Below are 13,195 nucleotides of genomic sequence, written 5' to 3'. Positions count from 1 at the left end.
AAAGGGGATCTGAATCAGAAAAAAGTTAAATGAAACTTACCGAATTTGGGCGAAAGGCAGAAAGTAAAACGCAGGAAAGAGCACCTCCCGCTGTGCAAATAAAAAGACAGCAAAAAGTCAGCAACATTCACACTCAAAGCAAACATCAAACATCATCAAACACAGAATGAGACACTTTGATCTTGCTGGCTCCACAGGAAGCCCGCATCTTTAGAAAATCCTCCAAATGTAAATTAATTTACTACAGAAAGAGTTCCCGAGGCTCTGGTGTGCAACTAAACAGCAGACATCAGAGGGTTAAACCCAAACTCAGCTCAGCCCACAGAGACACTTCAGCCCTGGTGAGTAAATCTTAACTCTGAGCCATGCATGTACTGTAGCCCCCCCCCCACCACCAGCAGCAGCAGCAGCCTGACTAACACGCACGACAGAATTTTACATTACTCCTGAGTCGATCACTGAGCACACGTGGAATCTGTTGGCGTTAGCATCTCAACTCAGCAGGTTTCATTTCCTGCAGAGGCTTTCATTATGAGCAGCCAGACGCTGGGACCGTACGTGTCGGCAAATGGGATGTTTTCTGCAGGCTTTTAGCCGATGTGTCAGTCACACACTGAGGTGGCGTTTTACCCAGACGTCAGTCCTAAGATAAGATGCTACTGGCACTGATACCTCAAAACTCTCCTGCTAGCTCTCATTGTTGTTCGTAAACAGTGAGCTGCCCCGCTAATGGTTCAGTCCAATTAGACACCACCATCATCAGGCTTATCATACTGTACAAGAAGTGAGCAGAAGAAAAAAGAAAGAACAAGTTACAGAAAATGCAGGAATAAATGTCAGCTTCAGCAAGGAAATAGCAGTCTGACAAGCATGCGTGGTGCAAGTAGCAAAAAATTAAATCAAAACCTGTAAGGCTTTTATTGTAGACCGGCTGGTCACACTGGGCTTAACATTTCTGTTTACACAACTTAAACAACAGGTGAAAGCAGGAACAAGACTGCGTTACAGTCAAGCTCAGTCCACATCACCTCCAGCAGGATTCAGTGCTCAGCATTCTGTCTAAACATCTGTCCTTCAAGTCCCGGTCAGGCGTGAGCTTATCCTCTGCTGACTGACATGCTTGTCTTTTCCCTGTCAGAGTAGAATAGCTGCTAAATGTGAGAGCAGGACTCTGTCTCGCTCGCTCGCTCTCTCTCTTACAACTTTCCTTCACACCAGGAGACATGCTGCAGCCGCGCTGTCCCTCCAACCTGCCTCGAGGTCCTATAATCTTTTTACAATGTGTTGAAACAGAGCAATAAATCTGTTAGCTTACAATCTAATTTCCCTGGCCTTTTCCAGAAATCCTCATAAACTTTTGGCGCCCCCATTAACAGCCCTATTGAATCAGACCGCTTAATCTGCTTCCAGGTGAGGGGGTCAGAAAATGAATGCTTTGAGATCCATCACGCTGACGGGAGCAGAGAAAACTGGGCGAGGGAGAGCGCCGGGGAAAAGGGCAGCGTCTCTTCCTCATAGGTCAATAGCAGCCAAGAGAGTCAGTCATTCACTTTTTCCCTCAGCGCCGCTCTCATTTTCCATTTAATATGGACATCCAATTAATGCGAGCACGTCTGGGGCGGCCCGGATCCCAGTGAATTATAGTCCATCATCCTCCTAGTTATGGCTCAGCAAGAGTGAGGAGGAGAGGAGAGGAAACAAGGAAAGGAATGAAACTAATGAGGAGATAAGAGGAGGAAAAGGAGAATAAGAGAAGGGAAAGAGTAAAAAGGATGAATTAGGTGAGGGAAAGGAAGGAAGGAAGGAAGGAAGGAAGGAAGGAAGGAGGGAAGGAGAGGAAACAAGGACTGAGCGTCTAAGGGAGAGAGAAACTGAGGCAAGAGGAAGTAGGAAAGGAACCCAAGATTAAAAAGTTGTGGAATAGATAGCAGCAGAGGAGCGAGGGGGAAAATTAAAGAGAAAATAGGGACCGCAAGAGAAGAGAAGAGAGAAGAGGAAGCCTCTCCAGAATTAGAGATAATTGATTGGTTGTTGGGTCACACAGCTGCCTCTGATTGGCTGCTAGGAGGAAGAGCCAGATTAGATTGCAAAGTGGAGCGACGGACACCTGAGCAGTGTGTGTGTGTGTGTGTGTGTGTGTGTGTCCAAACAGCATTACGCCAGGGTCTGTGATATTAAACCAGGACAGCAGCCCCTTATTGTCACAGCAACAGGGATTTGTCATTGTACCTCATTATCCAATTAACACCATGTGTGCCCGTGGCCAAACACACACACACACACACACACACACGACCCTCCTGTGTGTGTGTTAATATGTGGTTTTCGAAAAAGTTCAAATAGAAAATGTTGGAGCAAACTTTGAGCTTTGCTACCAGCTGAAGATACATAAAGCTTTTTAAATTCATGAAACAGAAATGAGGCTTCTGATCTGTAGAGAGACCGTTAGTTATTTTGCACCTGGTTTGTAATTAAGGGCAGTCAAACACAAACGAGGGACTTAAGCGCAGTCGTCGTAGGTTTGTGTAATCTCGTGGGAAAGGTTGGAACAGTGCAGCGAGAGCATGAGAACAGACAGAACAAATTCACATGCTAAAAACACAGGCCGTCCTCTGAGCTGCTGGCACGCAGGGCTCAGAGGGGACAAATTGAAACCTTAAGTGGAGAATGAATCAAAACAAAACAAACTAATAAAGAGCATATCAAAAAAACAGGCCTCGCTAGATTTGGAAACCTCTAAACTAAATGAAAACAATGCCCATTTCATTAAAGGCTAATATCTGAAAAGGAGCTCCGCGGACTTTCTGTTTGACTGTGCCTCCGCTCACAAATAAATCTCCCCGATTCTGGAGGAAAATAAAGAAGTTATTGCAAGGATACAGGAAGTATTCCAGGGAAGAGCCACTAAATCCAGATGTCAGATGTTCCGTTATTAAACCTCTGAAACGTTCATTCCAGTCTTTGCCGTTCTCAGAGACCTAAAGGAGTCATTCCTAAAGCTTGATGAAACTCAGCCTGTGTTGTTTTGCTCCAGTACAACACACAATGTGGCATGAATCACAGTAATGTACACAAGCCTGTCCTCCGCTTAAATGGTTCATAAAGTTCAGACACCGACAGTAACAAACATCTTACTGCTTGAAGACTTCCAGTCAATTAGTTTAAATTCTTCTTTGGAAAATGTCATTATAAACATATATAAATAAATAACATACAAAAATTAGAGCAATGTACTGCAAAAAAAACAACAAAACCAGCTTCTGTGCACCTGATTGCATAAGTATCCTGGCCTTGGGGGAAACTGAATGGGACTACAGTTGAGACTGTGCGTGTGCGTGTTGCTGGTGTGTGTCTGCACTGCATCATAGCTGTGTTTTTAAATGCTTAATGTTTCCTGACATCCCACAGTTAAAGTATCATAGAGGCAGAATGATCGCCCCTGGCTAGCAGGAAAGAGACTGCCTGGGGCCTTTCGCTCTGGGCAAGAGTGTGTGCGCCTGTGCATGCATGCATGCGAGTACAAGTCGGTGTGTGTGTGTGTGTGTGTGTGTGTGTGTGTGTGTGTGTGGTGAAACGGCCTTTCAACGTGCAATATTCTCTGTGTCATCAGCTTAAACAGCTAAACAGGGTGTTCAAGGGAGAAGATGAAGACAGGAGGAGGGAGGGTGAGCTAGAGATGGAGAGCAGGCGGAGGAAGGTCTCACACCCGACACGCAGCATAACAGGCTGCCGCGGCGCTGGACTCGTCTTCTAATGAAGGAGGAAACGAAGACGAGGGATGAAGGAAGAAGACGAAAGGAGGAGGAAAATCCTTCTGTTAAGTCGACTCCTACAGTCTCATTACCACTCAAGCTCAGTGGCTCTTTGAGCGCGTTTGCCTACGAAGGGCGCTGCGATCGCTATTAGCAGCGACGCCGAGAGAGAAGGCAGTGGTGTTAAAAACCCGTTTGTTGTCCTTCCCTGGAATAAAAAGGAAAACCGAGCGGGTGTGTAATGTTCAGCGTTAAATTATTCAAGTGTTTAAGGCTCAGAAGTTTGTGCAAATTGCTGTTTTTTCCTGCCTTTCCTACTGTTTTAGGTGCAGGATGCAGAATGGTAATGATGCACACCATTGGGCCTGAAACAAGCTACTGTGGGTCAGGACTTCTTCTCCTATTAGCACTCCATTACTCCCCTTCAGTCTTTTTGAGGATTTAGATCTCTAACCCCCATGAAACAGCAATTAACATCACACTTAAACTCAACTGATACCATTCGAGAGATCATCACGATGCAATTAGCAGTAAAAATCGTTCTCTTTAACTTTCTTTATGTCAATGTAGGCAAAAAGGCAACATAATGCTAACAGATGCAGGAGGAAATACGTTGTGGATGTGTTATTAGGACAAAGCTGCGGTGGTTTCTGGCCTGTAGCTGCCAGTGTGCAGCAGAGTGAGCGAGGGAGGGAGGGAGGTTCAGGCTACAGTAGTGGATAATGGTGTCTAGTGTGAGTCCACACAACAGATGAAGTCATTTCACACTCGTCTGTGAATGAAATGAGAGCCCGGCGATAGCATCTCCCCTCGCACCCGCTCCATGCCAGCCGAGCTTTTGATCTTCCCGAGCAGCGCTGAAATGATCTTCTGTCCGAGTTTTACAGCGAATCAGTGCCGGACAATTCTCTCCCTCTGTCCCCATTTTCTGTCTCGTTCTGAAAAACCGCACAGCCAAGAGTTCAAAGCTGGAGCTCAGATGAGATGAGCACCGCTCACAAGGAATTACATTAGAGCCTGACTGTCCCGTGTGCAATACATCAGAAAGAGCAGAGAATATTTTTCATGACTTGAAGACGTTGTATAGAGCTGAAAAGGCCTGAGAGTGTTACGGCAACACCTAAACTCTTTGCATTATCATGCATCCTGCAGGATTTGGCTGGATTGTTTGGATATGATTAGAGGCACACTGAAACTGGAAGTGGAGATGTCACCCGCCTCCATCAGTCTCATGGCAATAACAGCGATGGAAAATTAAATAAAAATGAGCCAAAGGAGCAACACAAATCCAACCAATCTGTCGCTACTGCAATCAGCGGTAATTGAAATGAAATCCACAGAGGACGAGAACTAAACTCGTGAATTAACGTGTCTGGAGTAAACTGGCAGACACATGTGTGAGGAATTTACCTCGATTAAAACCTGAAAGCAAATGAATTTGTCGCTTCTTGACATAGTGACATATCACTGCTGTGTTTTGCAAGTAAAGGCAGATTCACACAACCTCACGTGAAGCAAAACTGTGCCTCAAGTTATAACAACTTCATGTGTCTTGGTCATAAAGGGAAATAATCTAATGTTTAATTTACAGTATCGCCAAAAATCAGCTGATGGTTCAAACCAGCACAGCTTGATTCAGCACTCAGACATCAGGTTTATTCTTTAACACCTTACTCTGTGGCCAAACTGCATATGGTGCTATTTTTATATAATCACAAATTACTGTTAAAAATACTGTTAAATAGAAGTACAGGCTTGTGTGTGAAAGAAGACAAACACATTTTCCCTCTCTCACACACTCTTCCCGTGTTCATGTGGAGTGGAAGTAACATGCAGGGAGGGAGAGTTGAGCTATGAATCATGACTATTATCATTAGGTTAAGCACCAACCAACCCCAAAGGCAGTGAAAGCCTCTGTGGAGAAACGGCACTCTAAATGAGCCTGATTATTATTATTGTCCTCCAAATGAGAGTGATTAGTATTGATGTCTAAATGAGCGCTGAGGTTATTATTGCTCTGATTATTATTATTATTATTATTATTGTGGCAGCGTTATGAGGAGCGGCAAACCTTGCTCATCTTCACTTCATTCACTTTTAATTCCACAGGCTGCCTCCTCTACCAGCAGCAGCGCCACATGCATGCAAATCTAATAAAGCCACACACACACACACACAAGCTGCACAACGGTGTGCTGGCAAAAAAGTTGCATTCAAATACGCACCCACAAAGATCAATATGCACATTACCACACACTTATGCATGCACACATGTACATGTACACTGAAACACGCGCACTAACCTGGAGGACGGCTGCAGTCAAGTCTGATGGAGCAGATGGAGGCAATTCCCTTTAACACAATAAATAAATCAAGTGTGAGGAGCATCTGCATATGTTCATTCTGTTAAAATGATTGACGTGAGGGGCCCTTCATGCCCAGACTGTTGTTTTTGGCGCTAATCATCGCTTCATTTTCATTTGCTCTTATAAAGTGTTATTAACATGCAAAAAAGAGAAGTGATATCCACTTTTACATGTGCAATTTTTGCAAAATTGCAATTTAAATTTTGGGTCATGGATCAAGTTTGAGGATCAGATTTGAGTTAGGTCTCTGTTTACTACAGTATCTGTATGCCTGTGTGTGTGTGTGTGTGTGTGTGTGTGTGTGTGTGTGTGTGTGTGTGTGTGTGTGTGTGTGTGTGTGTCAGTCAGGACAGCTGTCAGATCACTTCACTGATTGGCCAATATGACAGGCATCACAAAGTGCCGAGGGAGGAGAAAGGAGGTGGGCTGCCCAGCTGTCAATCACTGCCAGTCAAACGTCCAGCTCAGCCAACAAAGCCTCACCTGGGCCCAAACACGAACACTGACAAGCAGACAGAGACACACACAGCCACCTAAGCCTCCGTGTACAAATGTAATCCATAAATCTCGGTGCATACATCCTCAGATCCACAATAATACATTTGCATTACTAAAAACAAAGAATGCTTTCTGCTGCTTTGCACGCGCCGCCTCTACATCATCCTGTCACAGACACAGGCAGTCGTCCGTCTTAACACAGAGAGGCTTTCGGTTTGACAGAGTAATTATGACGTCCCACTCTGAAGCAGCCCTGGGCTGAAAGGTGAGAGTTATCGATTCCACGCAGGAGGAAATTTATCAATGTCCAAACGCTCAGCTCTGACAGGAACCCAATCCACTTAGAGCGTTGGGGTCTGGTCTGAAAACACACCTCTGTTCACTTCAGAGCAGGAGCAGCCACCTGCAGGGACGGCACCGAGGTGGTTTAAAGTGTGGGAGGCCAGCAAAGCAGAAACCTACAGCGCAAGGACACAGGTAGTCCATCAGTACACACAGGAGGAGCTGCTACCTTATCGGACTGTGTCCTGCTGTATTTCTAAACATCCAAAACCAATTTATATGTAGTTATTTGAGAAATAGAATAATGGGGGCATTGAGTTTAGTGAAGGAAGATTTATTTAAACAAGAGGGAGTTTGTGGCCATTTTCTCAAATCCACTCTGCTGAACTCATCACCAGCCGTTCACTTAACCATTAATGCTGTAATTGTACTTGATACTTTGACATTGACCGCATCAATTAGGAAATATAGACATGAAGCCTATAAAAGGCGGCCGGGGGCTGAATCCCTCTGCAGCCTTCATGGGACCTTGACACTGGATGTTTGGGCACATTTACGTTTCACACTTTACATCTACAGTAGTTTGAAATAGTCACAGTCGTTTTCAAAAGATGCTCAGTGGAAATAATTGAGCGTTGTCATTAAACTCCTGGGAAATAAAAGGTGTTTCTTCCTTAGGTACTGACATCTACCTGCTACTAAGCTGTAGCGTAGTTTCACAACTCCGGAGGAAAAAATAAACCCAAAATGGGCTATTTATTATTTCCTGGAAACTATTCTAGCAATTTTCTGGATCATAAAGAAACTGATCGCATCACCCCATTTATAGCACAGTGGTCAATACTTCTGTCAGCAGAGTGCTTTCAAAATGAGATTGTCATAAGAGAAGCCCGTCGACTAAAACGTCAGCAAAAGTGATAAATACGTCCATTAGGGGCGACGAGTGTGTGCGTGACACTCTTTAAAGTTTTGATCCTATGTAGCAGCAGACGAAAACACCGGGCCTGTGTGTGTCTGCCCACTCATCAAGTCGCCCATCACACTCAGCGAGCACCTGTGGACATGCGCCCACAGCCCGGGGGGGGTGTCCTCACCTTCATTTTTCTCAGACAATGAGTGGACTCATTTCCCCTCACGCAGACCCCTCCATCATTATTGACACAGAATTATTGATCCAGACCCCGGCTGGTAAATTACAACCTATTAGTCAAACTCTTTGGCCAAGTTTTGAGGAGCGAGAGGCAGATAGAATAAGATTATGAAGGGCCACAGATGTGAAAGTGTGAGAGGCTTTGGTTTTATATATCCGGAGCGTTGCTGTTGTTTTGCCCAGTTAAGGAGATTTATTAGGTGAATGCAGATAGAACAGCAGACACACTCTCCTGACCCATTCCTCAAGGTGCTGCTGACACTGAATCAACATTAGTTCAAGGAAGCAAGTGAAATCTACAACACTGAAGTTAGAGCACACCAGCAACCTCACTTAATTTTTTTTTGGGGGGGGGGTGTTTTGCCTGAGGCCTATCCTACTAAAGAGAAGTAATTTGGCTTATCTTATCCCAGAGACCTAGCAGCTGCTTTTTATTCTTTTTTTGTGAGGTCTTTTTTCTCATTTAGTCCAACAAAGATTGTCCTCATAGATTGACCTTCTCTGTGCCTTCAGGCCGTTGCCCTCATGCCAGTAACTAGATAACACACTCTATCAGAGATTTGAGAAAATCATTGGGAAAGCAGTGGGGCTGATAGTGGCATCAATCCTAACCTGACACCAGGCTGGGTCAACCATTTATCTCTCCACACCGCCTCTGGTCACAGTAGCGGCCATCTTGCTTTGCTACATCCTTCTTTAATAACCTTGGCCACGACTCTTTGCAGACTGAGAGGATAAGACGCCACGGCACTCCCAGTCTGCTCGTCCGATCGGCTCCGTTTTGTTTGCATTTCACCCGTGAAAATCACATCCGAGCACACGTTTACCACGGTTGTTCCAGATCAACAAGAGTCCTGACACGCTGACAGGCAAAGGCGTGAACAAACACACACACTGGAGATGTGTCTAACAAGGTCCAAAGCTCACAAACTCGTTAGCATAGCACTCTGCAGTCATTAATTCCCCATGGTGTTTGACTTAAATGCTTCTATATTGGTGGAGTGAGAGATTCCCAGAGGCCTCCTGACGCCGAGATCATTGTTTTTCACTTACTAAGAATGAACTTGTGAACGGAGTGCTGCAAGGCGTTTAAAAAATGCCCCGTAGGATCATTACAGACCCCGCGTGGGTACATGTGTGTGCGCTCGATGCCAATGAGGCCGGCAGAGCAGCGGTGTGTCCGAGACTCATCTCGGTGCTCTGTGGCGCAGTCAGGATGAGTGGGGAGGTTAAATGGGGCGTCATCAATCTCAATGAAGTGCAATTATTTTCTCACTTATTAATCATTGCAGGCTAATAGCTAGTGGCAAAGCTGGGTCTGCCATTTGTCAAACTTAGCAGATTTCTGTAATTTTGTTTCCCCGTTTCCCTCTAATGTTTGTGTAGACTGTGTCAGATATCTATGGAGGGCTGCAATAAGTCTGTGCCTCCAAGTGTCTATCTCCTACCTGCACCACAGAACTAACTGAACTTCTCGCTGTTTCTCCATGTGAGTGATTCTCTCCATTTCAGAGCTGAGTGACTATTTCATGGTCTGTGGCAGAGCAGAATGAGAAGCTTTATTTGGTGGCTGCAGCATGGACAGACTATTGATGGTTAACTGCAATGAAACCCTTATAAACTTAACCAACTGTTTAAACTGTGGGTTGTTTTTATTTAATTCTGCTTCAAAACATGCCTGAATTCACTCTGTTAGTCATCATCAGAGCGTAAAGGAAGACAGTACAGAAACTTGACATCTACGTATAGCACGTAATTAAGTCATGAATAAAAGGGGCTTCATGACAGATTTCTACATAAGCAATCGGTTGATTAACTTCTTCACTTCGGTTTGGATTAACTCCAAACTGTATTACTACATTAACCTGAACACTTCATCTGATCGCTTATCTCTGATTGTAATAAATATATCCTTTTTTTATCATTAACGATTTTTTCTTCCTGGAGTTCTCAGACACTTGCTCTGTCCTTCATTGAAAATCACAGGGGCAGTAAGGGCTGCTTAATTGAAAAGAAAACGTTGTTTCCCTAAGATTATGTGTCTCAGTCATCATCTTCTAATAAATGACCTGAATTTAATCTGAAAGCTGGAAAAAATTACTAGCCTTTTTTTCCAGTAGATTAAACACTTCACAGTGGGTGACTCCACTCTGTGGATGTCATACAAGTTCTATTCTGATTGAATGTTTTGAGCATGTAATCACAAATTATCAAAACAAAATCATTAAATATTAAGATAAGCTTATACCTTTAGTTTCCTGATAAATCTGCTGACACCATGAAGCCTTCCTTGGAGCATTGAAAGTGACACCTCTCTTTAGAAAGAATGTCATGTGATGAGGTAATGACAGGTCAACACTGTGTTCATGACCCATGACGCAGGCAGTAGTGTATGATGCAGCGACTAAACTAAATGAAAATGACCTACTGTGCTAGTGTGCTTACAAAAAAACAGTTTGAAATGGGTTTTGTTACATTCCTGACCTAAATAACAAATTAAACAACAAACCTGGTCCAAATTTATGTTTCCTTCATAACTAAGTTCAAGAGGTTGCGTCTTAAATGTTTAAAAACGTAGAAAACTATAAGAGATCATCAACAGAGATAAAAACATTAATGGCGTAATTAACATTTACTCAAGATCAACTAAAGGAAATTACAACATCTCAACTGAATCAAACCTTTGTTATTATTAATAAAAAGGTAAAATGGGGGATGTGCATAGTTCAATACATTAGACATTAGGTAAACATGTGATAAAACCTTGTTTTTCTATTAGTTTTAAAAAGGGAAAAATATGAACAATAACAAGCTACAACAAAGTATTTCCAGCTTTAAATACCAATTAAACTGAAATAAATACATATTTTATGACAGACTTATTTAACATGTCAGCAGAGGCAGTTTAAAGAGGGGTACTCTTTCATAAGCAATGTGTGTATTACTTTAAAAATATTACTTTAAATGACAACTCAACACGCCTCACATTTTCCATAATATATGTTGATTAGTTTAAACCAAGAGTATTGATAAAAAGCACAAGTCCAATATATTCAACATGTGCAGTATATTGAACTCCACAAAAGCATGATCAGCGTCACATCAGTTGACTTCAGTGTGAATGAGAGACACTGATACATCAATGATGACGAGCAGATGTGTTTAATGACGCACTGTGAAATAACACAGCCCCGTGGATGTGTGTGGTTTGGCAGAGCTGCTGGTCCTGAGTGACGTGGAGCAGAAGCTCCTTCGGTCAATGTGTGGTCGACGTGGGACATCTAGTGGCGGAGGAGAGAAGCAGCTCAGCCGTCTGTGAGCAGGTGGTCGCTTTAACCACGTTTAGTTCCTTTCTGAACCAAATTAAGACGTAAAGATTGGCTTAATATTTGCCAATTAAACTAACAAACGCAGAAAAGCAGACACTTATTTTCTACCACTTGATCTTCGGAAGGAGATTAGGTCTGTTTGCCGTCAGTGGGTCACATACACAGACAACCTCACACCTGCGAGCAATTAAGCATCTCCCATTTTGTGTTTGGATTGTGGGAGGAAACCAAAGAACCCACATTAGCATAAACTAATAAAGATGGTCTGTACTGCAACAGACTAAAAGCCAATGTAAACACACACATATACACCACTTCCTTATCGTTATACACAACATGACCCAAAACACAAACATCAGTCTCTTTGCAGCAACGGGCTCATTTTCATTGGTAAACAAACGCATGCAGCTAAATCGAGGTGGGCAAACCACGTGACACAAGGCCGTAGCTAAATGTCAGGTTCAGATAACGAATAAGCTGCAGGTAAAAGACGACGCAAGTCACTCACACTCACCTGTGGGAGAAGGCCGGCGTTCTGTCTGTCATCATGCTAACCATGACGGTTAGCTAGCAGCTAGCTTCTCATTAAGGGTCCAAACGCCTCCTTCTATTTCTGTGCCGCTATAGATTGGATGTTGGTCTGTCGTCATGTTGAACTTTAATTAAAGCAGTTTAGTTATAACATATTTTACTAAAAACTCCAAGTTACACTGGCACTAACGACAAACCCGCCTAAAAGTGCCGACCACCCCATTCTGTGATTTGATTGGTCGACTACATTCACCCGGGCTAATCCCAGTTTGGGCGTGGAATGACGTCAAGGCAAGACGCAGATTTTTTCAACAAGAAACAAGGTGTGGATGTAATTTAGTGTTACGACACTTGTGGGCGGTGCTGCTTTTATTTCACAAACAACAGTCAGTAACTGGAGACATTAAATTGAATTAACAAAATGGATAAAATAGATATTTTGGTGAATGATAACCCGTAGGTTAATAACTTGAAATGAAACATGAAATTACATCGTACTCGATGAATTCATTTTGGAACAAAAAATTGTAACATTGAAGCTCTTGTGCTGCGTTCACGTGATGTGGAAAGAACAGAAATCATGGGAGAGTTCTTGTGCCACCTGTCAACGTAAGGAGGCAGCTACATGCATTATTAATATTTCTGGTTATTGTAATAATCAGTCAAATAAAGTGACATTTTAGTAGACGAAGAAAAAGGTGTGTTTATGAATTATTAAAATAGTTTTTTGTGTGAAAATGCATTTTCATAAACCCTGTGGATATCTGCTGAATGTTTTAAACGTGATGTTTTTTAAAGTAAAAATCCCTCACGTGTCCTCTTCATGTTTTATAAATCTGTCATCTGTAATAACAAGTCGTCACCACAAGGGGTCGTTCCGTGACAGGAAAGTGTTAAAGTACCAGGTTACACCAGGTGACAAACAAGCAGCACATTATGAGATAAATCCTGTAAACGAAATTGGTCTGAGTAAAAAAAGTAAAGAATAACTTTATTGGTCGCATTAAAGGGGAAATTGCATATAGCTCTGCAGTTGGTCAAAAAACAATTAAAAACTAAACTGTGAAATACTTCTTAGTCATGTCTTACGTCATAGTCTAAGTTCACTGAGTTGGATCTATCAAGATCTATGAGGATGAAGAAAACAATGTAATTAGTTTGCAGGGTTATGAAACGCTGAAGGCTCACAATCAATAAAAAGGATTAATGTTCGAGTGATAAATCACATGAATAATTTATTGTTTCAACAAACGAGCGTCGCAGCTCATTGGAGAACTGTTTTCACAG

At 42.9% G+C, this 13,195-nt stretch overlaps 1 long non-coding RNA gene across 4 annotated transcripts in view; it reads right to left on the bottom strand.

The window, feature by feature from the left end:
* Positions 1 to 12,156, bottom strand: part of LOC121202009 (uncharacterized) — a 56,529-nt gene extending 44,373 nt beyond the window's left edge. For all 4 annotated transcript variants that reach the window (XR_005897321.2, XR_005897318.2, XR_005897320.2 and 1 more), the window contains exons 1-2: positions 11,892 to 12,156; positions 41 to 90 (exon numbers count right to left, since the gene is read on the bottom strand). This is a non-coding gene — a long non-coding RNA (uncharacterized LOC121202009). The remainder of the gene's footprint in view (positions 1 to 40; positions 91 to 11,891) is intronic.
* Between the last annotated feature and the right edge of the window lie 1,039 nt (positions 12,157 to 13,195).

This window comes from Betta splendens, chromosome 24 (assembly GCF_900634795.4).
Source record: "Betta splendens chromosome 24, fBetSpl5.4, whole genome shotgun sequence".
Lineage (NCBI taxonomy): Eukaryota > Metazoa > Chordata > Actinopteri > Anabantiformes > Osphronemidae > Betta > Betta splendens.
The sequence above is the reverse complement of the archived record's forward strand: the minus strand, read 5'-3'. Positions and strand labels throughout refer to the sequence as shown.